Source organism: Rattus norvegicus, chromosome 13, assembly GCF_036323735.1.
Source record: "Rattus norvegicus strain BN/NHsdMcwi chromosome 13, GRCr8, whole genome shotgun sequence".
In the NCBI taxonomy this organism is placed as follows: Eukaryota; Metazoa; Chordata; class Mammalia; order Rodentia; family Muridae; genus Rattus; species Rattus norvegicus.
This window is the reverse complement of record NC_086031.1, coordinates 97,360,898-97,387,888: the sequence shown is the minus strand read 5'-3', so window position 1 is coordinate 97,387,888 and position 26,991 is coordinate 97,360,898. Positions and strand designations below refer to the sequence as shown.

At 44.5% G+C, this 26,991-nt stretch overlaps 1 protein-coding gene across 7 annotated transcripts in view; it reads left to right on the top strand.

Moving 5' to 3' along the window:
- The window catches only part of Disp1 (dispatched RND transporter family member 1), a 145,756-nt gene that overhangs the window by 10,441 nt on the left and 108,324 nt on the right, over positions 1-26,991 (top strand). For 5 of the 7 annotated variants that reach the window (NM_001415783.1, NM_001105983.2, XM_039090576.1 and 2 more), the window contains exon 2: positions 6,767-6,854. The exons of 1 other annotated variant lie outside the window; for it this stretch is intronic. The gene's annotated coding sequence lies outside the window, so the exon portion shown is untranslated. Of the gene's footprint in view, positions 1-4,860; positions 4,879-6,766; positions 6,855-26,991 lie in introns of those variants that run through there. One more of the 7 variants, XM_063272175.1, reaches the window with a different exon arrangement.

The following is a 26,991-nucleotide window of genomic DNA, read 5'->3' as shown; positions in this document are numbered from 1 at the left end:
ACTGGAACATGGGCTGTTTACCAGTGGCTACACCACTAAACAGAAAGATTTCCCTCTTAAGTCAGCAGGTACCTGACAGTAACTCCTCAGGTAAGGTGGGGTCTCAGGACTTCCTCCCCACAGGGTGATGGGTGTTGACAGCGAGGTGTTCAACAGGTAACCAACCTCAGCTGCCGTGTGTTCCTGAGAGCCACATCCTCGTCGTACCTGAAGCAGTGTTTTCGAGCACCCCTCTGCGTCTTCAGGTTCTCAGACTTCCTGTGCCCTTCATTCCCGCTCTCACAGTCCTCCCAGAGCCTTGGAGGGAGTGATAGCGATGTCCCATTCAATATTGAGCCCTCAAAACTCACTTATACTCAGCACTGACCAGTTATGAGTCTCCTTATTAACTGTTGCCCACTGCAAACGAAATTTCCCCCACTAAGGCTGTGATCAGCATTGACCTGTGGCCATAATCATAAATATTTAGGAAGTAGGTTTTTTTTTTTTCTTGGTTCTTTTTTTCGGAGCTGGGGACCGAACCCAGGGCCTTGCGCCTCCTAGGTAAGCGCTCTACCACTGAGCTAAATCCCCAGCCCCTTTAGGAAGTAGTTTTATACCATGTTCATTTATGAAAGTAATAGTAGGTCCCCTACTAGAGCCTGTGACCACACGAAGGGCCTATGACCTCACTAGGGCCTATGACCTCAGCAGCATGGACTTTTAATCAGATTTACAGTTTGTAGTGATTTGAATAGGTTTGTCCCCCATAGACTCATGTGTTTGAATACTTGGCCATAGGGAGTAGCACTATTAGGAAGTGTGGCCTTGTTAGAGGAAGTGTGTCACTGAGGAGGTGGGCTTTGAGGTCATGTATGCTCAAGCTATACTCAGTATAGTATACAGTTGCTGCTGCTGCCTTTGGATCAAGATGTAGAACTCTGAGCTTCTTCTCCAGCACCACATCTGCCTGCATGTTGCTATGATGATAATGGACTAAGCGTCAGACACCTTAAGGCAGCCCCAATTAGATGTTTTCCTTTATAAGAGTTGCCATGTTGTGGTATCTGTTCACAGCAATAGAAAGCCCCAGACACAGTTCTAGGCATGGATTTTCTCCTATGGACTGGGCCTCACATCCACCTAGAAAGTCGTTGGTTACCCCTGGACAGTCATGCCATTGCTGCGTGATTGCCGGTTGTGGTGGGCAACCAAGAGCAGTGGTATCCGCCTGTATCCTTTAGGTGGCCTCTCGAGCCTTCTGACCAGCAATTTACCGAGAGGTAGGGACGCTATACTCCGCACTGTGACCTAACGTGTTGTTAGGATCCCCACTCGTGCTAGAAACAAGGCCCGCTTGTCCTCTGCTTGCTTACGGTTTTCTGTATTGAACCAGGACAGTGGAGAAATGCTGTGTGAGAGAACCTTTTACTTAGTTTAGTCAAACATTCTAGTACCTGGGAGGCCATTTTCATTGAGAGACACAAAATAAACATGCTGGAAAAAGGAACTCCACGTGACTTCCGAAAGAACTTTTGAAAACGTCCCCCGTTGGAACCTTTACTGACTTCCTTACTAAGGAAGGGGAGAACAGCAGTGTGAGGCAGACCTTTAAAGGGAAGACGTGTTGTTTCCTGTGCATCTTATTCTGAGGCGAACAGACTCCATGGCCGACTGTGTCAGAGCTCAGATGGAGCAGAGTTCTGAAGGACATTAGGCAGTAAGGCTGGAGACACCGCAGGCGTGTCAGGACGTATGTGTGTTGGAATTTTGCAGAGTTTGCTCTGAGGATTTAGCTTCTTAATGAAGCTCTTAAAATATCATAACCTTCCTTCACAAATTCCCCATGAATGATATTTTTAATATATTTCTGGAGGCATTTTAGCTCAAAATAGTTTTTTAAATAAAATATTTATAAGAAGTTTTTATTGAAAGGAAAATCATTTCCAAAAATAATGCCTAGGATGCAGGCAGCACCACACTGGCCGCTCGACCCGCTCAGCCGTCAGTGTAGGAGGACATCCTGGAGTAGAAGCTCGTGTGAGGGCAGTATTTCATGTGGTTATTTTTCAATATAATCTTGTAGTATTGTTACCTAGGTAAGATGTTTTGTGTAACAATACTGGAACAGCATATCCCTAGCAGGTGGTACTAACTTGGTGTTTTGGGGCCATGGTTTTCAGTTCTGATAGAAAAGATGAGCATTTCGAGGGCCAGTGGCTTGCTCTGTAAGTGTGACACTGAGTAAGAACCAGGCACCTTCATCTGCACAGTCAGTGTAGACTCCAGAAGTTGTTTCTGACTTTTCCTGAAGTGGACCATGGGATCTGCTTCACCAGTGGTTGATCTCCAGGTCTTGCAAATCACATAGCTTACCCGTGAAATCAAGATGGTTTCAAAGAACCCTTTGTAAGTGGACCTAAGAAAAGTCCATTCTGCGGCTTGTGGATGGGTATTAGAACCTCCCCCCTTTCCTCCCCTCCCCCTCCTCGTCTTCTTCCTCTCCCTCTCCTCCTCCTCTTCTCTTCATCCTTACCTCTCCTACCTCCTCCTCTTCCTCTCCCTCCCCTCCTTCCTCTTCCTCATCTTTGTCTTCTTTGTCATCTTCATCTTCATCTTCTTCCTCTTCCTCCTCCTCCTCCTTTTCTTCTTCCTCTTCTTCTTCCTCCTCCTCCTTTTCTTCTTCCTCTTCTTCCTCCTCCTCCTCCCTTTCTTCTTCCTCTTCTTCCTCCTCCTCCTTTTCTTCTTCCTCTTCTTCCTCTTCTTTCTCCTCCTCCTCCTTCTCCTTCTTCCCCCTCCTCCTCCTTCCTCCTCCTTCTCCTTCTCCTTCTCCTCCTCCTTCCTCCTCCTCCTTCTCCTTCTCCTTCTCCTTTTCCTTCTCCTTCTCCTTCTCCTCCTCCTTCTCCTTCTTCCCCCCCCTCCTCCTTCCTTTCCTTCAGATGGCTGTAGTATAGGTTGGGTGGTCTCCCCTACACAGTCCCTGCCATCCAGAGTTAGCCATTCAGCTGAAGCTAATGGGCTCTTACATTTTATTTACAAGAACACATGCTCTCTTTCGGAGGAGGTTAACACTTAGGAGATTTTAACCTCTGGATTGTACTTTTGTACATTGTTCTGCTTTAGACTTGGGTTGGGCTGATCATTAGATGCTTGAGTTGATTTTGCTGAAATTGCTAAGGTTGGCACACAGACTTGGATGCCTGGAATGTTTGCAGCGTGTTTGCTGTCCAAGTTCTTCCTTTTCAGAATATGTTTACACGGTAGGCGTACAGAGCGCTTAGTGTGCCGACCCTGCTTGTGATGTGCCTGCTTCTCGATTGAGAATTTAGTGTCATGAATGCCATTTCAGCTCCAGCACTGTGAGGTCATCGTCTGTGTGTTATAGATGCACATACATGGAGTTGTGAATCTAATTCACTATGCGATGATGTGTAAAACGTGGGAGGATTATTTCAGGGGCGATGGAGCAGGCCTTTGTATCTGACAGCCCCACACATAGAACAGTGTAAGGCGTGATCTCTGCGGAGATGGCACAGGTGTCTACTTGTTCCTGCTGTTGATACCCTAATCAGAACACGCTTAGGAGAGCGAGCTGGTTTGGCGGAGGATAGCTTAGGGAGTGATGATGTCTTCAGTTCCTGGAGCTATCAGTGTTTTATTGGTTCTGACGAAAGAGATAGTACCCCAAACCAGAAATACTGGAGCAACTTTATGAAGTAGTGGCCTGGGGCTAGATAGGATGAGGCACCGAGGTGTGGGGATAGTAGGATCTGAAGAGGGAGCCTGAGCAAAGGCGAGAGGCTGCAGAATGTGCTTCAGGTAGCAGTTTGGCTGCAGTGTGTGGGGTGCCTGTTCTAAGGTGGAACCAGACCATGGAGGACACAGAGTGCTAATGATTGTGAAATAGTGATCTTTCGTTCATCTGACAACTAGCTGCATATTGACTGTGTGATAATGGATTGTGTGCCAGGTGCCAGCCAGGCAGAATACTACAGCATGCAGGACCACAACTGCTAGGGGGCCTAAACTTGTATGTTTAAATCTTAATTTACCGCTTGATGGCATAATGGCTTTGTAAGTTTGAAATTTAATGCTTGCCAGTAGGTCTGGACCTGTCTATGCTGATAAAATTACCAAGTTTTATCAACTATTCTAATGTTTACGACCTAAGAAGCTATTATTAGAACTTAACGTTTGGCCAACTGATCATAAGATATATAGAAAGCTTTTTATCATCACTAACAAATATTTTGTATTTCATAAGCTATTTTAGGTGATGGATTTAGGGTTTGGCCTAATAGAGTATGAAGCCTGAGGCTCAATTTTTTAGCACTCCTCCTCAAAAAAAGCTTTTCAGCTGAGATTTTTTTTTAAAATGCAGAATACTTTTTAGCTAATTTAATTTCCTGTGGATACTGCTTAAATTTAGTTTTAAGTTAAAAATAAGAAACTATAATTTAGATTATATTTTTAATTTTAAATTGAGCCACATTAAATTTAAAATCCAAAGACTGTCCCCCCCCAAAAAAAAATCACTGTCTGAATTCTTGTACTCGTTAGTTGTGGGACTAACGAGTGGCACAGACACACTGTTAGCCGTGTGAAGACAAGGTGAAATGAAGGATGATACATACTTTCTACATACAAAGTAGACACTTTCCTATCGACTTTCCTATTTTTCTGTTGATTTCATAACCAGAAAAGGTTTAAAAAAGCATGCTGGGTAGGCAGAGGTAGTTTTCACAGCTTATAACAGACTGGGAGTGGGACATGTCCCTAATAGTTTTAAGAGCAGACACCTCCTTGTCTCCCACAGTGCTAGAGATCTAACTCAGGACCTCATGAGTGCAAAGTGAAGGCTTCCAGCTGAGCTGCATCCCCAGCCTGGAGTAGTGGGGTGTAAGTATTTGAGGTGATGTCGCTTTATTCAGGATACTCGTATATGTCTGATTTTGGACGGATGGCATTTAGTCTCTGCACATCCCATAACCGCTCCCTAGCATCCTACTTAAAGTTAACCTTAAGTGCTCTCTGTCCCAGTGAACAGCGTAGTTCAGATCTGTTGCAGGACGGAGCATGTGAGGAGTGGGCATGGCCTGAGAAGGGAGTAGGAAAGAAAGACTTGGTCCTGCTGTCCAGCCTTGGTTAGTCTCTCCTTGGTCGCTGTTTACTTTCATCATTAAGCACTCTCTGTCTTGACTGTAAAACTGTGGTTTGATAGATGAACTGATTATGAGGCGTTCATTTCAGAGGTTATGAACGGATCAGTAAATTCACTTAGTGGAAACCAGAGACATTTTTCTCCAGAGACTTTGGGTGTAGTCAGCATAGGGCAGGAAGCCTAGGTTTAAACTTGAACTTTTTCTTATTTGTGCCACCCAGACGTAGGTACGGTGTTTCTTTCTTTTTTTTTTTTTTCTTTTTTTCGGAGCTGGGGACCGAACCCAGGCCCTTGCGTTTGCTAGGCAAGCGCTCTACCACTGAGCTAAATCCCCAACCAGGTACGGTGTTTCTTAATCTGCTTCCTTACTAGTCAGCGGAGACCACTCATTATTACTGTGCGTTGTTGCAGGGAGGTTTAAAGCCAGATGCTCCAAAAGCAATTCATAAACCCAAGGGCCATTTAAATGCCACTTATCACTGGCGAGTCATTGGAAGATGTCATTGTCATTTGGGAACTGTTTCAGATTTCAGAGTCCTTTGAACTTTGAAATATTTTCATAGACTTTATCATCTTGGATGCAAAAATCCAAATCCTGTGGCTTGTTGTGTACCTGGCTTGTGCCTACAAAGCTATCATAGATCAGGAGTTTGCAAGCTCTGAGGGGCTGGGACCTCGTGTGTACTGTACCCAGTATCTGAGTACATCATACTTATTCCATTTCTAAGTTAAAACTTCTTTCCTTTATTCTTATTTGATTTTTTTTTTGGTTATTATATTAACCCTCTGCCATCTCTGAAAACAAGGGATGGGCAGAGTGTAGTGCCCTGCCCTGGAGCTGGACGGAGAAACCACGTGTTTGGGGTCTGGTCTCCGGAAGTGAAGAAGGATCAGCCCAGCAATGGCTTCCACCCTTGAGAGCTATCGCTTTGGCCTGACGCGATATTGAAGACCTCTTAAAATATTACCTGGTTTTTGTCTTATACCTTAATCACACTGTTCTCCAGTGTGAACTTTGTAGAGGACATTGGTAAGTTGCCGTGTCACAGGGCAGATATGTCTTCTAGACAAAGAGGACACCTCATATCTTACTATTGAGAAACCTGCCAGTGAGGCAGTGCACGTGACGCCTCTCTGCATGGAGGGACTCCAGGCTGTAGGCTTTTTAAATGGCAGGGTTGGTTTGTTTTTTTTTTTTTTTAACATTTATAAAGTTAAGTCATTGTTTTTATAGGGCCACATGGCAGGTAAGCCATAGCTTCTGATGATAATTTTATAAATCCTTTTAGTAGGTTAACTATAACTTTCTCCCTAGTTTTTCTGAAAGAATGATTTGACTTGACATGAGCAATTGGATATAGGGCAGGTTGCCCGACTTTGGATTTTTTTTTTGTATTTTCAGCTACAAAGATTATATTATTTACTTTGTAGAACTGTTTTTAGGCTGGAGGGAGAACCCATGCAGTGCATGTGGACAGTGGTGCTGTTTCTGCTGTGCTGTCCTCCTGTAACTATTTTGTCCTGTCTGAGGGTGAGTTCCTCTGGTGCGAGATGAGCATTCCAGACGTCAGACGTGTGGGTTTTGGGAATTGGAAACTGAATTTAAGATGGGTTTTTCTCTCACAGGTGTCTGAGGATGAAGACTCGTCTTGGTTGTTGAATTATGTATAGTAAATGGTGTACCGACTGTCACAACAGCATCATTGAAAAAGAGGTAATTTCAAATTTAAAAGTGTCTGCTTACCTTTTAGTTTTACTTGTGGCTTTAACAGAGATGTTAAATGTCCTTTTGAACTAAATCAGATCCATCCACAGTATAAAATGTAGCTGTCATTCTTTGTATACACGAGCATGTGCAAATGCACATGCATGTGGGCATATGTGCATGTGTGTGGTTAGTGTATGTAAAGGCCAGAGGACAACTTCCAGTGTTGTTTCCCAGCACCGCCTACTTTTTCCTTTGAGTCAGAGCTCTCCCGTCCTGGAACTCTCTCCCCTGGCTAGGCTGGCTGCCTGGTGAGCCCCAGGGATCCCCGCCTGCCTTCGCTGCTCCAGGATGATCAGCCTCTACCACTTTGCCTCGGTTTTTAAATATGGGTTCTGGGGGGGGGGGTCTTAAGTTCTTGTGTTTGCAAGGTAAGCGCTTACGGACAGAGCTATTCCCCAGCCCTGCATATGCACCTGTTACTGGAGATTGTTTTGTTGTCTTTTATTAAAAAAATTTGGTAACAGAGTTTGTACTGTGATCACCACCACTGTGCTATGTGATGCAGATAGGGAGTGGAGACTTTAAAAGGGAGCTGTGGTTTGCATAAAGTTACCGCCTTGCAAATATGTAAGTTTCCCCAGATGATCTTAAATGTTCACTTTGTGTCACTTAGTGACAGGCATAGACTCTGAAAACATATCAGTGGGTCACTTTTGGCATGATCATCATAGAATGTATATATCCATAACCATACATGCATAAGATACTATGTGTGCAGCTAGCTATGGCACACACATAATATATATATATATATATATTATACATATACATATATATAATCTCCATGGTAGATGAACATGATAGTAATTCAAGTGCAAATAAGACTTCTGCATAGAGCCACTTGCCCTGTGACTGCTGTGTGTAACACGGTGCCTGTCTTACTTACCTATGTAGATTTCTTAGACTTTGATTTTGGTTGTTTGAGACAGGGTCTCACTTACTAAAGCGCAGACTGCCATTGAATTGAACTGCTTCAGCTTCCTGAGTATTGGGTTTCAGGCGTGGGGCTCCCACACCTGCTTTAGAGCTCTGTCTTGCACTTACTGTAGTCGGGTAGCAAACACTGCTCGTAGCATCCGTGATTTGGGTTTTGGTGTGAAAGGAACAAGGAGTTCTACTTTCTGGGAACAGGTTTGCTACTAGGATCATTTTGTAAGCCAGAAGATAAGAACAAGGAGGAAAATTAGGATTAAATTATTTTATTTTCACAGGAAGTAATTGCATGATACCTACAATCTCAGCACATAGGAGGTGGGGCGGATGAAAGCACTAGGTTTTAGGACTATTCCTACTGAGAAAATGTGCCTGTGAAGGTTTCTTCCTTTAGTTCCGTAAAGTTGGTTCAAAGATAGCATTTTCTCAGTCTCAGTAAACAGACAGAAGTGGCAATATGTGCTGTGTTTAGGGTCCACTTAGAACTAGTGCACTGTTACCATTTTGTATGAATTGTTTTTGTTTTTGTTTTTTTGATGGGATAAGATGTCATGACCAACTCAACTTACGTATGAGAGCATTCTGTAGGGACAAGAGTCCATCTTGTGGAGAAGCATGGCAGCAGGCGGTCATGGCACCCAAGGGCTCACACCCTCACCACAGACATGCAGTAGAGAGGGAACTTGAAATAGGGTGAGCCTGAGTACCAAAGCCCACTCCAGTGGCTTCCTCCAGCAAAGCCGCACCTCCTAAGCCTCCTACAATAGCACCACCTACTGGGGCCTAAGAGGTCAAATACCCAAGCCTATGGGGGCTGCTTCGCATTCAAACCACCACACAAAAAATTACCTTTATGCCTATGTGACATCCGGGAGCAACTCTAATTGTGGCAAGATGGACTTTCAGTAGGAAAAATATACTGAAGGATCACTGGAGAACCAAGGCCAATATCTCTTATGTGCCTTTTCTTTAATAACTGACAGGGAGCTTATTTAAATCAGTGTTGGGACTTTATTTCTCCATGAGAATAAATGAGAGAGAGTGAAGTATTAAGGGTCCCTTCCATTCACAGACGAAAGCTCTGTAATTAATAGTACTGAGGCTTGCTAGTCTGCAGGGTTAGGACCAGGCCACTTGTGCCACATTGGCAACGTAGTGCATTACATCACGTGGCTCTGTGAGCGTCTGCTTCTGTCTGTCTATTCCTATTGTCCTTTAGCATAAGATCCAGAGGTAGAAAGTGGAGTGGCGTCCTGGATTGGCTGTGTGTCCCTGGCAGGTGGCTGTTTCTTGGCTTCTGTAGCAGGATGAATTGAGACAGAAGCTGTAGTTCTTCGTGGAGAAACAGAATCCCAGCAGGCCTCATGGTTTATCTTGCTCATGACTACTCAACTCTGTTCCTCAGGCAGATGTGCATAGATTGACCATATAGGTTTGGGTCATTGGGACGTAAGAGAGGAGGAGATGGGGACAACTTTTTGGGTCATTTTCTTTAAGAAAACTATTTTTTTTTCCTGTTTGGCTTTGAAATGACCAGAACGGAAGTGTCAGCCTTTGATTCAGAGATGGGTACTACGTGTGAAGATGGTGTCAGACCCCCCGGCTAGTGTGCTCCTGGAGCAGGGACTTTTCATCACCTCAGACACCTGTGTGCCTGCCAACTGTGTGTGAGGGAAAGCAAACTTACTTAAGCCCTTGTATTTACTTCCTCCTCAGAGTGGCCGAGAATCACACACATGAGAGCTGTGAAAACGAGAGATAATTAAGTGCCCACTTCAGGGTGTCCTCCTATAGGCACTCATCAGTGCTGCCTTACCTGTGTGAATGCTCGCTTCTTATGCAGTGTGAGTGGGTCCCGTGCCAAATGTAAAGACCATGAAGATGGCTTCTCATACTGGCTGACTAATGAAAACCAGGGTTTCTTAAATAAGAAAAATTATTTAAAATAGCTAGCAGTAACCAGTTAGAGATGAAAAATTCTATAGTGTCATTCTGAAGAGTACCAAAAATATAGTTAATTAGAATGAAATAATAGATTAACAAGGAAACATAGAAATAACAATTTATAAATAAGACAAGAATATAAAAACATTTGGCATATCTAGGTATAGGATTGTAGGTATGTGCCCCCATGCCCAGCCTGGATTGTACACTTTAGTGTTTGAAGCCCATCTTGAATGGGTCAATTTTATTCATTTATTATGTGGAAATAATGTGGGCCTGGAAGAGTTTTATATTTGCTTCTTAGTAACCCAGCAGTATTATCACCTGTGGTCACTTTAAAAATTAAATTTCTAAGCCTGATATTTGATTCTCTTCAATCATGCAGAATTATACATTTGAACCATTTGAATCTTTGTGATGCCAGCCTACAGTTTCCACCCTGGATTGCTACCTGTCTGGAGGCGGTGGGATTGGGAGGATGGAGTCAGGGAGGGAGTCTCCTGCAGGAGACAGCTTTATTCAGAGCGTCGGACAGTTTGTACTCCGAGCCAGTGACGGTGTTACACATTTAGTTCCAGCACTCGGGGGGCAGAGGCACGTGGATCTCTGAGTTAGGACAGCCTGGTCTACAGAGTGAGTTTCAGGACAGCTTGGGCTACACAGAGAAACCCTGTCTAAAAACAAGAAACAAACAAGCAAGCAAACAAAAGAAAGGTGAGATGGGTTCTCATGAGTTCAGTGTATACAACCACAAGGGACAAGAAGCCATGGGTACACAAGAAGCCACGGGTACTCAAAACATGTTTTTCTGGGTTGGGGATTTAGCTCAGTGGTAGAGCGCTTGCCTAGGAAGCGCAAGGCCCTGGGTTCGGTCCCCAGCTCCGGAAAAAAAAAAAAACAAAAAACAAAAAAAACCCCATGTTTTTCTATAGTGGCATAGAAAGCAAGCAACAGTGAGTGATCTGAAGTAAACTCCTGGCTGCTACACCCGGGAGGAGCATCAAAATGCATGCCAGGAAGAACTGCATGCTTCAAAGGAGCCGAGATCACAAGACTCTCGTCCTGTTTTCTTGGAGTGCTCTCACATGACTCCATTCCTGAACCCTGTTCTGACACTAGGTCAGGGTTTCTAATTTATTATTATTATTTTGTGGCTCTCTAATAATTCTGAGCCTTTTCTATGCTGGGCAAGCACTCTTATCACCGAGCCATGTCCCCCACAGTTCTCTCAGTTGTGAGAGCCTGAGGTGAGGTCACCAACACATTCCCTTTCTTTCCACTTCATTCTGCTCACCACTGGGGACAGTTGCAAGAGCTGGGCAGCAGTGTGCCCAGGGCTTCAGTACTCTGTTTCCTATTGACAAGGGAAGCCTTTCGGAGAGGGTAGTTACTAGAATGAGTCTTACATATGAGCCAACAGTAGCCATCACTTCCAGTGGGTGGATTGATCCTTGGGGGCCAGGTCTGTGCAGTGTACCATATTGTCTGCTTTGTGTATTCTTAGTGGCTATAAATCCAGAAAATAAACACTAACCTAGCATTTCAAACATGGATTCTTTCATAATTCTTTCCTAGGAGGTAACAAGTCTGGATATATATGTTAACTATGTCATTTAAATGAGAAATCATAATTTAAAATAAACCTAGATATTAAAAAGGAGAAAAAGCATTTTAGAGAATCAAACCCTGCAGTTTTAATATTATTACTTGTGAAAAGGGAAAAGCCCAAATGGATATAAAAATTCACAGGTATATTTTTTTACATTTTTTGAGATGCACTTCTTATACCATAAAAGTTAATTGTAAGCAGTCAGAATAGTGACTTCCAGTATTCTTCCAAGTGCATATTCGACACTGCAAATACTTTTAGAAAGTTTCTGACACTCCTACAAAGAAAGCCTCACCCCTTCATGGATAGCAGTCACTTGTCATTTCTACTCCTGAGTCCCCTCATTGCACCCTCCTTCCTCGCCAGCCACGGCCTCACTTTCTGACCAGGTAGATTTCTCTCCTGTAGATATTGCATACAAGTGGTGTGGTGACATAGGACCATTCAGCTTTTTGCTGAAACCTAATCTTTCTTTTTGTATTAATGCTAATAGTGGTTCTCTCAGTCACAGCAGGAAAGAGGGTCAGGCATCATAGACAACAGCAGTGAGGTGTTTCCACAGCCGGCTGTGGCTGGTGTCACAGCAGTAGATGTAGCTTACAAGAGCCTTTGGCTGTGGGCGGCAGCCTAGAGTCCTGGAGGTATCGACACTCCAGGAGGTGGTGGGTTCATCTTATCAGTCATAGGTGAGGTAATTTCAGTGATTAAATTATCTGCCTGTTGGTTTACCCTGATTGACTTTGTGGAAATGAGCCACACATCTTTAGGTAGTTCTCAGGGAAAACTTCATCCCATGTAATAAGTGGAATTTTAACACTGTTTAAAAGGAGAGTAACTGAGACAATCTGAGATTATTTCTCTTGTCTTTGGATTATAAAAGTACCCATCACCACCATGGCTGTCTTAGTGCATTGATTGGTTACTTACAATTATCAGGCGTGACGCTGAGTGTCTCATGAATGGTTCCTCATTCACCTAACAGTCTTGTGAGGCAAGTGCACCATCCCCACCTTAGACACAAGGAAAATGAAACCTGGAGGGAGCCAGTGTGCCCTGCTTGCTCAATGGCTTTCAGATTGGGGTCTGTGCTGGCCTCACCCAGCGTGCAACATCCATGCCTGGCTGTTTGTTTCTCAGCTCACCTTTTAGGGTGCATGTAGTTCTGAAGCCACTGTATTGTCAGCTTCTGTGCCATGAGTTGACGGCCATGTCCTCAGGAAGCCCATGTGTCCCTGCACTAGTGTCCCTGCTTTCCCAGCTTGGCCTACACTGTAGCAGCATTTGGTGTTTATGGTAGGCCAGCCTTCAAACAACCCGTGTGTTGCTGACTCGGGGATCCTCGCTTTCTGTATATGGCAGTGGAGTCTGAGAGAGTAAGGCGATTGCGCGCTGTCGAATAAACCCAGGGAAGATAGCCGAGATCTGAACCCAGCTACTGTGGTTCTCAGTCCACAACCAGACTTACCCATATTGCCTCTGTCCTTGAGCATTGAAAATAGTCACTTGAAAGATGTCAGGTGTTTGGATCAAGCCAGTTTGAAAATAAACTATTGTAAACATTTTTCTGCTGCAGAAGTAATATTTGCTTAAAAATTGGGAGAGCTGTTAAACCTATTAATACAAAAATCTGTATTTGGCATGTTTCCATTTCTTCCTTGAGATGACTGCATTCCTTGATGTGGACAGGTTAGCTGAGAGAACAGAGGCTGCAGGGACACACGAGGTAGTCATCTGCACCCTGAGCAGATATTCTCTGGATACTCTTATGTAAAATTAGAGAATCCTCGGGGTTGGGGATTTAGCTCAGTGGTAGAGTGCTTGCTTAGCAAGCGCAAGGCCCTGGGTTCGGTCCCCAGCTCCGAAAAAAAAGAAAAAAAAATTAGAAAATCCTCAATTACATTTTATAAAGGCTGATTAGGTGCATGTTTTTGTCCCCCAATAGAAAAAGAAATAGCAAGTTAGATTATGTATGGGAGAGCAACATCATAATGATATAGCAATAATTGTGTGTGAATTCCATAGGTAAGGCATTAAGCCACCTTAGGCAGGTGACCATGAGACGGAGACAGGCCCTGCTACAAATGCTTCTAGTGCAGTCGGGACCGTGCGTCTGTGCGTGCGTGCACTCTGGGTGGTAACATGGTTTGAGAAGGCAAAGTACTGTACTGAATGAGAGTCTTGCAGTTATATATCTCTTAGGATGCCTGTACTAATAGTAATTAGTTTTAAGAACTAAATCATCTTTCATAAAACGTACCTAATATACTTGTTACATATAAGAATCACTGGGTTTTCTTGAAATTTTATTTATTTATTTTCAATGTATGAGTCTTTTATTGTCCCCAAGGAGCCCAAACTGTCCTTGTGATCAGGATCTTGTTTCTGGAGCCAGGAAACTGAGGTCTCACACATCAGCCTGCTGCACGGTTCCCTTCTCAGACCACGGATGCCATCCAAAAACTTCCTGATAGCCTTGTTTTTAACTGTTGTGGTTTGCTGAGTCAGAGCCGCTGAATTTGAAACAAGTTCAATATTTCCTTCAAGGATTAATTCATCCTTCTGGGCTTGAGAGACAGAACAGGCAACACCTGTCTTCATCTGAACCCTGCGGATGTATTTTTCACGCATGACATTTCAGATGTGAACCAAGGACCTATTCTCCTGAATAACGACGTTGATGGGGAAGTGAGCACACATAGACCTCATCTTGTAACGGAAGCCCAGTGTCGCACCCTTGATCATGTTCTGAACATGACTGCAGATGGTCCTGACAGTGGCCAGCTCCTTCCTGTTACCCCACCACTTGTCCACACGGAGCCTTTCCTTTTTCTTTCCAAGGAGACTCAGCTGTACATTGATGTGATTGAAGTCCCCCCGCAGAGCTCCCCTGGGGCCCCTCACAATGACTGTGTGCCTTCAGGGTGATGGCGACGTTTTCTGGAATGTCGACGGTCTCATTGCCGAGAATGGTCTTCATTCTCGCAGTAGATGGGCAGAGACCCTCTTGACATTTTATGAACCCATAGTATTTATTGCTTAGGCTCCCAGTTTTAGGCTTCCAGGAAAATTGCATAGGAAATAAAGAACCTTCCCTTTTGCCCCCTACTCCCTGCCTCCCCATTTTCTCCTTTTTTAGCATTTTTGCACTAGCATGGCACAGTTTTTTCCCAAATGTTGAGTTTGTAACTGACATGTGTCATTAACTAGAGCCCATAGTTTAGGATTTACGTTAAGATTTGTGTTGTCACATAGGTGCTGATAAATGCCACAACCCGCTGTCAGCATCCCAGTGACCCTTCCAGGAAGCACTGTGGGCATCTTCTTAGAATCATTCTGCAGTCTTTTCATTTAGTGAGCAGGAGTGGAAATGTTCCCTGTAAATAGATGTATTTGTCTTACTTTCCCCTTAAAGCATATAAGCCATCTGGAAACAGCTTCAAGGGAGGGAATATGGGGAACTGAGGACTGAGCTCTGTGTACTTTCTGTGGAGCAGTCCTCTGGGGATGCTAATGCTGTAAGGTAACTTATCTACTGCTCTGCCATAGCAGCACAATGTGGGGGGTGGGGCTTGGTGCTCAAACACAGTGAGAGCCTTGGGGTTGTTGAACACAGAGTGGCTGTTACCGGAATGGAAGAGCTTTTACCTAGTGTTATGCAAGGCTTCAGAGTTCCTTCTCTGTGACATTTTAAAACTCTAAGCAGCTTACTGATTGATTATGTGATTAAATGTATCTTAACAGGTATGTTTCCCCTTGAAAATTGGACATTGAAAAAACCCCAACAACTGTGAACTAGTCAGTGAGGCTGTAAGGGTGTTTAATGAAAAATCGCCCATTGTTTTATTCTTTGTCATTACACTGTGAGTGTTTGCCAGGGGAAGGTCCTGGTGGACGCTCCTTTAGAATAAAGTCTGATGTATTCATTTTAGAAATAGAATCCATTCAGGGGTGTGGCAGACTTTCATGTCTGAATGCAGAAGAAGTAGAGCTTAGTGGTAACTCAAGTAGATATGCTTTAAAAACCTATTTCCTATTAATTTTATTATATGAAAAGGAACATGTTTTATTAGAAGCTACATGATGAGTCTGTTTTCTAAACTTTTTGTATTATGAGCTTTTGAAGAGTTGCTTAAAAATCACTTTGTAGCTACATGCTTAGCATTATAACAGTCACTGTGTGGAAGAACGTGCCTCCGATTGGTAGCTGGGGAAAGGAAGAATGGACTTACACAGTAGGATGTCATTAGCTTTCAGGTAGAAGAAACAGAGCCAATAGTGTAGCATAAGTGGAGGTTGCATTGTATTAAATGCAGTAAACAGCCTCAAAAACTCATACTGTGTCCTCTACTGTCTGATTCATAATCCCAGAGCCAGGTGGGAGAATGGTGGTTGCCAGGACTTGGGGAGAAGGAGGATGGAGAGCGGTTTAATGGGTGTAGAGTTTTGGTTTTGCAAGTTTGTGTAACAATGTAGCCGTGTTCCACTTGACTAACCTTAAAAAGAGTCAAGGGGATACCTTTATGACTGTGTATTTCATCACGAAAGAAAATTAAGGAAAATCAATTCAAAGACAAACAGATGCAACTCATTTTCCCAGTGGATTAGCCATCGAGGAATGGGGCACGCCGGTCTTTTTCTAGGAATGTATTATTATTTCATAAATATTTCAATGTAAGAATATCCAGCTGCCTAGAGCTAAAGAGGAAGACTCACTTTGGCAGTTACTGTCTATTTCTAAGATAGATGGGAAGCTTTTTATTCCTATATAGAATTTTCTCTTACATCCTGTTTGTCATTTGTTTATATTGGCTGAAGTTTTGTGTGTCGTACCTTAATCTCTAGGCTAGAGGGCATAAGACCGGGCAGATGGAGCTGGCCAAGTTCAAAGGAAGTCACGCGTGCGATGGTGTGGAGGTGTCTGAGGGTATCCACACAGTGGCAGTTCCAGAAGGTCTGGATTGGCAGCTGTAGATTGGCCAAAGAGGAAAGGGGCAAACAGCTGAGGACGATATCTGCTTGTTTTTTTCGTGTGAAGAAGTTCTGTGGAAATGGAAGGCAGCCTTGGTTGAAGTTTGGAAAGCAGAAGGTAGTACTATTTGTGGGAGGCCATCATTCCCAACGTTCATTATTGTGAACTGGGCCTGGTACAAGAGTGAAAGATGTGGTGATGGAATCCTGGTTCTTCCCTGTCACCGGCAGCCACTCTGTCTTGCAGAAGGTTTAGGAGCAATCTTAAGGAGATGACTGGATCGCAGAAACACTCACATGTACACAGCATTTTTAGTTATGATTATGTATAAGCCAGAGGAGAGGACCTGATCTTCAGCAGGCGTTCACAGGTTAGGAAGACTTGACCTTATTTGTGATATTATTATATAGCATAGTGGCAGGCATGGACGATGCTAGTAATAATTGTTTAATGACGAAATAAATGTATGCCAGTTGATAAAGTGAGATACGCAGCTTTTTATCTGTAAACCTTTTAGAACATTTTACTGCTTTCTCTACAAATTTGACTCATTTTTAAGTTTATAAGCATTATCTTAAGTAGTTTAAATATTCTCTAACAGTAAATACTTATTTCTTGAAATGGGCCTGCTGATGCACATTGTACTGTCAGTGCTCAGGAGACGGGGCAGAAAGATTCTGAGTTTGAAGTCACCTAGTACAAAGTGACACCCTGTCCCCAAAAAAGAAGAGGGACTAACAGACATTTCTGATCTGCTTACTGCCTTGTTTTACACTCAAAATAATCATAGTAAAAATCCTAGGAGGTGGTTACTATTACCACCATTTGCACACTTAAAGTATTGAGCTCAAAGACGAACTTGCTAAGGACCCAAGATCTCTGTGCATGGTAGACGCCCCTTTAAAGCATAGACGAACTTGGGAGAGAATTCCTGCATCCAGGGCACTTCCACCCGCAGCTTTGTCACACTGACACTGTGTACACCTCTTGTCTTTTATTGTCAAATAGATTTATGGGGATGCTGTGTTGAGTTCTAATTAGTATAGTCATGTTTGATACACACACATACACATACACACGCATCTACTTACATACAACACACACACACATATATTATTGGTGATCAAATGTATCTCAGTCAAGATTGATATTATTTCACAATGGGACTGAATGATGGCTCAGTCACCAGTGGCACTTGTTGCGTAAGCCCATGGCCTGAGTTTGGAACCTAAAACCTACGTTAAAAACCTGGATGTGGTGATATGTGGGCCCATACTGAGATGCTGTTGGGAGAAGAGACAAGAGAATTGCTCCAGGTTCAGGGAAAAACTCTGTCTCAAAGGAATAAGGTGATACGATAGGCTGCAAAGATGGCTCAGAGCCTAGGTCTGTTTGCTGCTTTCCCATGAGAATGGACATTGGTTTCTAGCACTCACCCTAGATAGCTTACAACTGTCTGTGTCTCCAGCTTCAGGAGACCCAGTGTCTCTGGCCTCCAAAGACACACATACATAGCACACACGCACACACGCACGCACACACACGCACACGCATACGCACACACACGGGATTTCAAGGAACCTGGTAAGGAGCAGTAGAGCAGCACGGTCACTGTCCTCTGGCTCCGTGTGCACATGTGTGTGGGATGTGGGGCTGTTGGGTGCTTGAGCTTTAAGTGTTACTTGTGTCTTAAATATGTTTTCAGAATCAGAGGCGGCGTGCGAGTTGGGACCCAGGAGAGTTGGTGTTTCAGAATCATTATTAGTTTTACAGTACCACTTCATTTGACAGGAGGACGAAGAGTCTAGCAATGCCTTTTGTCTACGAATCACTGTATTTGAGGACATGGAGAGGTGTTACTTCTTGCCCACGTCTGTGGCTCAGGAATGGAGTCTAAAGTTTCAAATTGCATTGGGTTTGATTCGGTTCTGTTACCCTCTGGGGCTCACGTTTACCTGTTCCTGTTGCAGCTCTCTGTTGGTGTCTTCTGAGATAAGTCATGGTAGTTTGGTTCAAAGCCTCTAGGAGGCCTAGTAGGGATGAATAAGTGTAAGATCAGAGGGATCTTTGACACAAGCATTTCATGTTAAAAGTCAGTGCGGCCAACTCGTCTGCAAGAGCCGCGGCAGGTGAATCATCTGAGGCGCTGTCCCTCCCCACTGCCACTGCTAGAGCCCTTTAAGAAGACTTAGTTATCTACTTGTTTATTGTGTGTGTGTGTGTGTGTGTGTGTGTGTGTGTGTGTGTGTGTGTGTGTGTGCGCGCGCGCGCGCATGATGCTTGTGTGAGTTGACGTGTACTATGTATGTGCAGGAGCCTGCAGAGGCCAGAAGAGGGCATTGGAAGCCCTGGAACTGGGGTTCTAGGTGGTTGTGAGCCCCCATCTGGGAGTGGGAGCTCACCTGGTCCTCTGCCAGAGCAGTGAGTGCTGACAACACTGAGTCGTCTCTTCAGCCCCAACGCTTTGTCTTTATTTCCCTCCTTCCACTTCCCTTCTCCTGTACACATAAAGAGTGATAGCAACTCTTCTATACTAGTGATCCAAAGCATTGGATAGTGGCAGAGTTCTGTGCATATTTGTATTTTCCAAGGTGTATGTCTTGGTAACGTAGAACAACATGTTTGCTGTAAAGGACTTTTAATCTCTCTGTTTGTATCTGATACTAGCATGGTAAATAAACCTCATTGATTCTAACTAATTAGGGAATCTGTGCAGATCTAAGGTGTCAACACCAAACAGGCTTCTACAGAAAGGCAGCTTTACTACTGCACCCACTGCATCTAGAATCAGAGCAGAGCAGAGCCAAGGAAAAGCACGTTAAGTTAGGCAGGCAGCGGTGCTCCGTCACGGGGTCACCAGTCAGTGTGTAGGAACCTGAAGTGGTGAACACGGTTCATCAAGTCTCTCCAAACTTTGAGCTTTCGCTTTGAGAATCCAATATTTGCACTGTTTATTTAATAAGCCATTTTTAAAATAGCTTGATCAGTCTTTATCCCACCCCCAACTGTGGGTTGAAGTTAGAGCCTCCTGTGCACTAGGCAGGCTCCCTACCCTGAGCTCCCCTTTCCCACCTCTGCTATTAAAATGTCCTGAGACAGGCTCTTGCCCTGTGCTCAGGCTACGCTTGACTTTGCTCTGTAGCCCACAGAGCCCTGGAGCTCCATCTTCCTGCTTAGATTTCTGTGTAGATAGAATTACAGGCCTGTGTTGCTATGGTACATCTTAGTTATCTCTATCCTTAGTTATCTCTATCCTTAGTTATCTCTATCCTTAGTTATCTCTATCCTTAGTTATCTGTATCCTGAGACTAGAATGAAACATGGAGATAAGACATGATAGGAGACTTCCCCTCTAAATGAAGAAGGGCAGAAACCAAACAAAAGCCAACCCCATTGGCAGTGTTAAAAGTAGCAAGCAAGAACTGAAGACTATTTCCACAAAATTAAATGATTAGTAATTGATAATGTGTAAAGCATCTACACTCTGGATTCTTTTTTTTTCTAGAATTATTTCTTTATTTTATGTATATGAGTACACTGTCGCTGTCCTCAGACACACCAGAAGAGGACATCAGATCCCATTACAGATGGTTGTGAGCCACCATGTGGTTGCTGGGAATTGAACTCAGGACCTCTGGAAGAGGTGCTCTTAACCACTGAGCCATCTTTCTAGCCCCACTCTGGGTTCTTGAGAAGTCCATGTTGAAGGCCCCAAAAGGGTAAAATCAAGATAGCCACCCCAAGACAAGAAAGGGATGAATGAAAGATGCAGAAACAGATGGCACTGACAGTCATGGTTGCCCCAGCTGGCATGGGCGCCAGGGTGCAGGAGCCGTAGCTCCTCTAGTCAGCACGGAGTGGAAGAGCACAGCAAGACAGACAACCGAGTCACTGCATCACTGTTTCCTCAGATCCACCACAGTTCCTGCCACTTGGAGTGATCCTGATGCATTGGTATTGATTCTCCTACCCTACTTGAGCTGATTTCAAATAAGGAACAGTTAAGCCTAGTGACTTCACCAGAGTTTTATAGGAATGGGGGGGGGGGTGGTCAAGGTAAAGGGAGAGTTCCTAGTGCAAAAAATGAAAGAAAGGAGGCTTTCAAGTGCAGCCTGGAAGGTGGGAGTTTGGTGTTTTTATAGAAAAAATATGGCTAATTGAGCAGGCCTTTTGAATTAAACCTTCTTACGCTTACACTGAAGTATTAAATCTTCCGAGTCTATCTGTATCGGTGCTGGCTGATCTGCCTTTCGTTATGTCATGGGCAGCTGATCTAGCTTTCTTTTTAAGAAAATCCTTGGTGCATTTGACCACTAAAACACATTCCAGCATTTGGTGTTCATTAGTGTTGTAACCGAAACAAAAACACTTTAATGGTTGATCCCAGAGTATTTTTAAGTTAGTATAACTTTGCTGAGAAGGTATTTAAGCTTTAGTATCAGTTACAAATAGGCCACAAGCCAACTTCCAAGCTGTTTCTAAGTAAGACATTGAGTTTTTCTGAATATAAAAAATACATTGTACGGCACCATGCCACGTGGAGGGAACGGTGGAGCAGTTGCTGCAGGATTTGTGCTGTAATTGTCCTTCCAAGTGAGCCCTCTAAGACACCACGAAGTGGGTCTACAGTAACTCTGTCAACACTTGGCTAATACTTAGTTTTGAGTCACGAAGGGCAAACTTTGAGTATAAAAAGAGGACTGGGTTTGGGCAATAATTGAAGTTTCAATTCCCTATGTGAACTGATCTAAGACAGCAGTACCCAGAGACAGCACGGCAGAGCAGAGAGGGTGGCAGTGTAGACACAGCACGGCAGAGCAGAGAGGGTGGCAGTGTAGACGCAGCAGAGCAGAGAGGATGGCAGTGTAGACACAGCAGGGCAGAGCAGAGAGGATGGCAGTGTAGACAGAACACCCTAGAGCAGAGAGGATGGCAGTGTAGACACAGCAGAGCAGAGCAGAGAGAATGGCAGTGTAGACACAGCAGAGCAGAGAGGGTGGCAGTGTAGACACAGCACGGCAGAGCAGAGAGGGTGGCAGTGTAGACTCACAGGGCAGAGCAGAGAGGATGGCAGTGTAGACACAGCACGGCAGAACAGAGAGGGTGGCAGTGTAGACACAGCAGGGCAGAGCAGAGAGGATGGCAGTGTAGACACAGCAGGGCAGAGCAGAGAGGATGGCAGTGTAGACACAGCAGAGCAGAGCAGAGAGAATGGCAGTGTAGACACAGCAGAGCAGAGAGGGTGGCAGTGTAGACACAGCACGGCAGAACAGAGAGGGTGGCAGTGTAGACTCACAGGGCAGAGCAGAGAGGATGGCAGTGGTGACACAGCAGGGCAGAGCAGAGATGTTGACAGTGTAGACACAGCAGGGCAGAGCAGAGAGGGTGGCAGTGTAGACACAGCACGGCAGAACAGAGAGGGTGGCAGTGTAGACACAGCACGGCAGAACAGAGAGGGTGGCAGTGTAGACACAGCAGGGCAGAGCAGAGAGGATGGCAGTGTAGACACAGCAGGGCAGAGCAGAGAGGATGGCAGTGTAGACAGAACACGCTAGAGCAGAGAGGTTGACAGTGCAGACTCAGAATATGCTGGGTGGAGGCCATGGGAGGGTAGGAGGGAGGAGGCTCATGGCTCCAGGGGTCAGTGTGACTGGGATTGCAGTACAGAAGAGCCTGTTTCTGCTGAGGAGGACAGTTGTGTGTTCAGGTTTAGCTCACATGGTGTCAGTAGAGTCAGTGTTCAGAGGCTGTTAGGACACCGGCAGACACACAGTGGAGAGAGACCTTAGTCTACTGTGACTAACTCTGCATGTTACTACATAGGCTCCGTTAGGATTTTTCTGGCTTAAGAATACTGCTTAAATTCTGTAGCCACAGAAGGCACGGTGTTTTGGAAACTCCGGGAAAGTGGTCTTCCTGACTCCCCTGCACTCACTCTTTATCTTGAGGTGCAGGCTTCTCATGTCCTTCACGAAAGTCAGGCCTTACATCCGTATTCCTGTGCACCTCAAATTGTCCCAGATGCGGCCAGTACAAATAACCTTTTCAGCGAACTTCTGTGTCCTTTTGATACATCCTAATGACATGTGGGCACTTTCTTACATTCTGTGACGACAAGATACAATTATTAGCTAGGTAAAACTGTCTGATTTTCCAGTTCTGTGCACTGAGAGAACTTGAAGAAAGCAAGCATAGGTGTGTGCATACACACATCCACACTTGTTTCTCTGCCTTTTATTCATTCCAACATTAACACTGATTAGTTCATCCTTCTAACACTATTGGAATGCCAGCCCCACTGCCCAGTTATGCCTTGCTCTGCGTCTATACTCTGTTTCTTTCTGCATCTGGAAGTGAGGCAGTGTAGACTTTACCTCAGTGGTCATTTACAAGTGGTAAGCAAGAATTGTGTATAAAATGATAAGGTGCCCTCTTGGAAGAATTAGTCAACACATTAGCCATTTCTACACTCTCAAAGTAAATGAATCCATTTCTAAATTGTTAAGAGTAAATTAAAGCAGCTACCACAGATCCACATGTAAAAGTGCAGAAGTTGTAGAGCTGGTCCCGAGGAGCAGACTTGTAACCTCTCAGCACTTGGGAGGCTGAAGCAGGAGGCTTGTTAGTTCAAGGCTAATCAGGTTACATAGCCAGGTCTTACCCTTCCCCAGCCCTCCCACTGGAAGCTTAGAACTCATGCTTCTAAAATGGTTATAGAATGGTAATAGTTCATGTTCTCACATGCAGATCAGTTTGAAAATGCGTTCAAGATTAGGTAAAGTCGGCTGCTTGAGACTATAGGTATTGTGGGCTATAAGCTCTGTGAAGGCAGCCTGTGTCTCATTTACCTTGATGCTTGCTTGTTTTATGCCTAGTGCATAAACTAAACACTGAGCATGGTTATGACACATCTGCCCTGGGCGGCTCACAGTCTGGTTGGGAACAGGTACAGGGACAAGATAGGCACAAATAAAAGGCCGCAGAGCGTGTGCAGCACATTGCTTGTCTCCACTAATGTGGGGTAGCGAGCACAAGGCACAGGCTCACGCACTTGCCGAGCCCTTTTCCTAAACAGGGATCAGGAGAACGTTTAACTCTCATGCGTTATCTCAGGGTACTTGCCTGTCCCCCTCCTTGTACCCCAAATCCTGTATACCAACTGCAAGGACAAAAACAGTTTGGATTTCTTTTCTGCCCTATGTATCTTCTGCATTTAAAGATGTTGGACTATGTACAGTCCATAATAATCACACAGTGGTCGTCAGCATCCTACACAGCGGCCGTGACAGCACTTGGTTCTCCAAGTGTGCCTTGTGTTCTAGCACTAAAGTCAAAGGATTCATTTATAGTTTGTAAGATTAAATTAATGTATTTTAGTTCATCTGTTTTATGCTTAACACCTGTGACAAGATAATTTCAGCCATCCACTTATTAAAAAAACATTATCAGGGTGTGCCCCGGGTTAGAAACACATACTTGACATTTTGCCCATTAGCCACATGAGCAATAGCAATTAAGAAACTTGAAATCTACTGTTCACACAAACAAGAAGCAAGCAAGCAAACAACAAAGCCTTCAATGGAGAGCCTTACTCAACCTTTCAAGGTCAATGCAGCCGAGGGATGCAGCCATGGCTGTGTGGGGCAGTTTGAACAGAACAGTATTGTTAGAATGAACAAAACAGAGCAGCCCGGCTGTGACAGCGAAGGGTCGCATTCCAAGTAGGGGCCGAGTCCCAGTAGCAGGACTGCTACCAGCCACACTCCTCTGCACAGCTCCTACCAATCCAGTGTACTTGGAGCATTGTGACGGGTGAAATTATGGACCAACAGAAAAAGATCAAACCTCATTGACAGGATCACTGCATTGCAAGGAGCTTCGCCCCTCAGAACCTACAGCCCAGGGCTTGACAGCTGCGCTCATCCTGCACACAGCGGCTTTGCTGTGACTTTCCCAGTTTCAGGGTTCCAGCAGAGTGCATGCCTGCAAAGTCGCTTCTCTGCTTCAAATTGTGGAATTTTAATGAGAACGTCACCATAGGCCCTGACGTTTGGGAACTTGGTTCCTAATTGTTGGCACTGTTTGGGGAGTTTAGGAAGGATGGCCTTGTTGGGAATATGTCACCGGAGGCAGGCTCTGGGAGGTTAAGGGCTTGATTATGTTTGTGTTTTAAGACATGAGCTCTCAGCCTCCTGCTCCTGCTCCTTTATTTCACTGCCACCACCTCTAACCCTCGCAACAATAAGCCCACATCGACCTTTTCCTTAATAAGTTGCCTTGGTCGTGGTGTTTTATCACAGCAATAGAAAAGTAACAAACACACAAATATTTTTAGCAAGTGGCCAGCTCAGCTTGAAACAAGCCAAATCACGTTTGGTTTTTATTTTTCTTTCTTTATATGAGAAATGTTTGTGCCAACTTGGAACCGAAGCATTCAATATTTTAGAAGCTAATTGTCTAGTGAAAAAAATGTTTTGAAGTTAGTTATAAATTCACCAGAAAAAAAATGCACATTGACAGCACTTTGGATCTCTCTAGCTTTTGAAGACAAGATGGCAGCTGTAATAAAGCAGCCATGTAGACCTACAGCGCATTGTTTCTAGTGGGCCAGAGAGCTACAGTTGTGCTCTTAACCCAAACCATCACGTACGTGAGTCATCCTGTCAGCGGGAAGAGCTAGACTTCCTCGAGGACACTGAGATAACCAAGCAAGGCACCTTCACTCATCTTAGTGGCACCGAAAGCCTGCGGAGAGGAAGCCTTCCTTGAAAGCTGGGCCATGTTCATCTCCGCACTGGTGCTCCGACCTTAGACATACAAGCGTTTTCAGGGTCCTTTGCTGTGCTCATAATAATCAGATCAGATGGACAAGCACAAATGTCGTGTGCCCTCCTTTGCTTAACTGTCAGCAGTCAGCTCTGGGTTAGCACACAGCAGAGACGACTGAACAACATTACACTGATTAACAGAAGAGGAAGGAGTGCCTGGCATGCATTACCCAATAGTGAGTGCAGTACACAGGGCCTTTGTCCTCCAGAAAAGAAAGTATACTCACGTCCATGTGTTGTAATTCCTATGTAAGCAGTCTCAAGCACACTGAGGGACTGAATAGAGTCTAAGTAGAGAGTCAATTAAAACCAGCGAAGGACCTCAGTTGGGAGAGTGTTAGGATCACATGTACAAGTAGTGATTTGGTAGAAAAAGACATTCATTTTGTCACTATTAATCTGTCCTCTGTATTTTGATGGTGACACAGGCGTTATGTTTGCCTTTTCAGAAGTGGTGGTACAAAAAAAAGCATTTGCACCCGGAAACAAATCCTGCTCTGGAAATGGAAAACACCGCGACCCATGCCAGCGATGCGGGCCATCGCGACCCATGCCAGCGATGCGAGCCATCGCGACCCATGCCAGCGATGCGAGCCGCAGCTGAGAAAGGGGCACGAGAGTCCTTACTGAGGCTGAGGAGCAGGACTCCCTAGTCTGTTTACAGACCACTGTGGGCTTGGGCTCTATGAGCGACAGTTTAGGCAGTACCTATCTGGCCTAACTCTTTATAAAGATGATAAAATGGAGTCCTCTGTGTCTTTTCAGTTGCTTAGAGGATCATAGAGTTGAACCTAAAGGTTTGCTTTCAAAAAGAAAAAAAAACTTTGATAAATGGCTGAGATTGTGCTTACTTCTAATGCTGTGCTTTGCAACCTGAGTGATGAGGGGACACACAGTATACTTCAGTGTTTGGGGTGCATGTACATGCATGTCTGTTCGCTGGTGGATGCCTGCACCCATCCAAGCGAATACTTGCTTCTCTGTAGTAGGACAGCCCTGAGTTAGAGTTTCTGAGAGCAGCACTTGAGCTTGTCATCATGCAATGAGAAGGCCAGAGCAAAAGCTTCACGGAGCTGCCCTCTTCCCCCTCCCAACACTCTCTCTCCTGCCCTAGGCAGATAGGAAACTGGAAAAGGCTACCTGACACTTCAGCCCTAGGGTTTTCAGAACTCAGTTAAGACCTGTCAGAAATGATAGATTTAAGCAATTAATGTTCAAGGTCCTCAAAATTATGTTCTTAAATCTACCTAACTGGAAAAATATGTTTTCTTCATTAGGAAGACTCTATGGAAGTAAGCGACAAACTGAAGCATTTAGAAAGCAGCATATTTTACCAGTAATGAACTGTAGCCGCTACAGGGCAGACAGGTGGAAACCATTAGTTTGTACGGGCAGATAGACTGTGTCACCATACTTGCCACATCAGAAGCCAGGGCTTCATTGTAGCAGGCCGCTCTGGTTTTCACAGTTCATCTTACTTGCTGGCCAGATGCTGTTCATGCTTAATGAAACTGAGTTTCAAGAGAAGGCTAACTGTATCCTGCACTGGGAAGCTTCTCCTCCTCCTCTCCCTCCTCCTCCTCTTCTTTTAATTTGCAAGCCTGTTCTTCCTACCTTTAGAAAACTTTTTATTTGAATTTTACATAGCGTAAGTTATGTAGGCATGTGATTTGAATGCTTTCTGTCTAAAGTGACTGGAATTTTTCTCCAGTTACAGCAGATGGCAAGCCTATCATTCTCCAGTTTCAACAAAGATTCCAGCTGCTTGCAAGAGGAGAGCTGAACAGAACATCTAATATT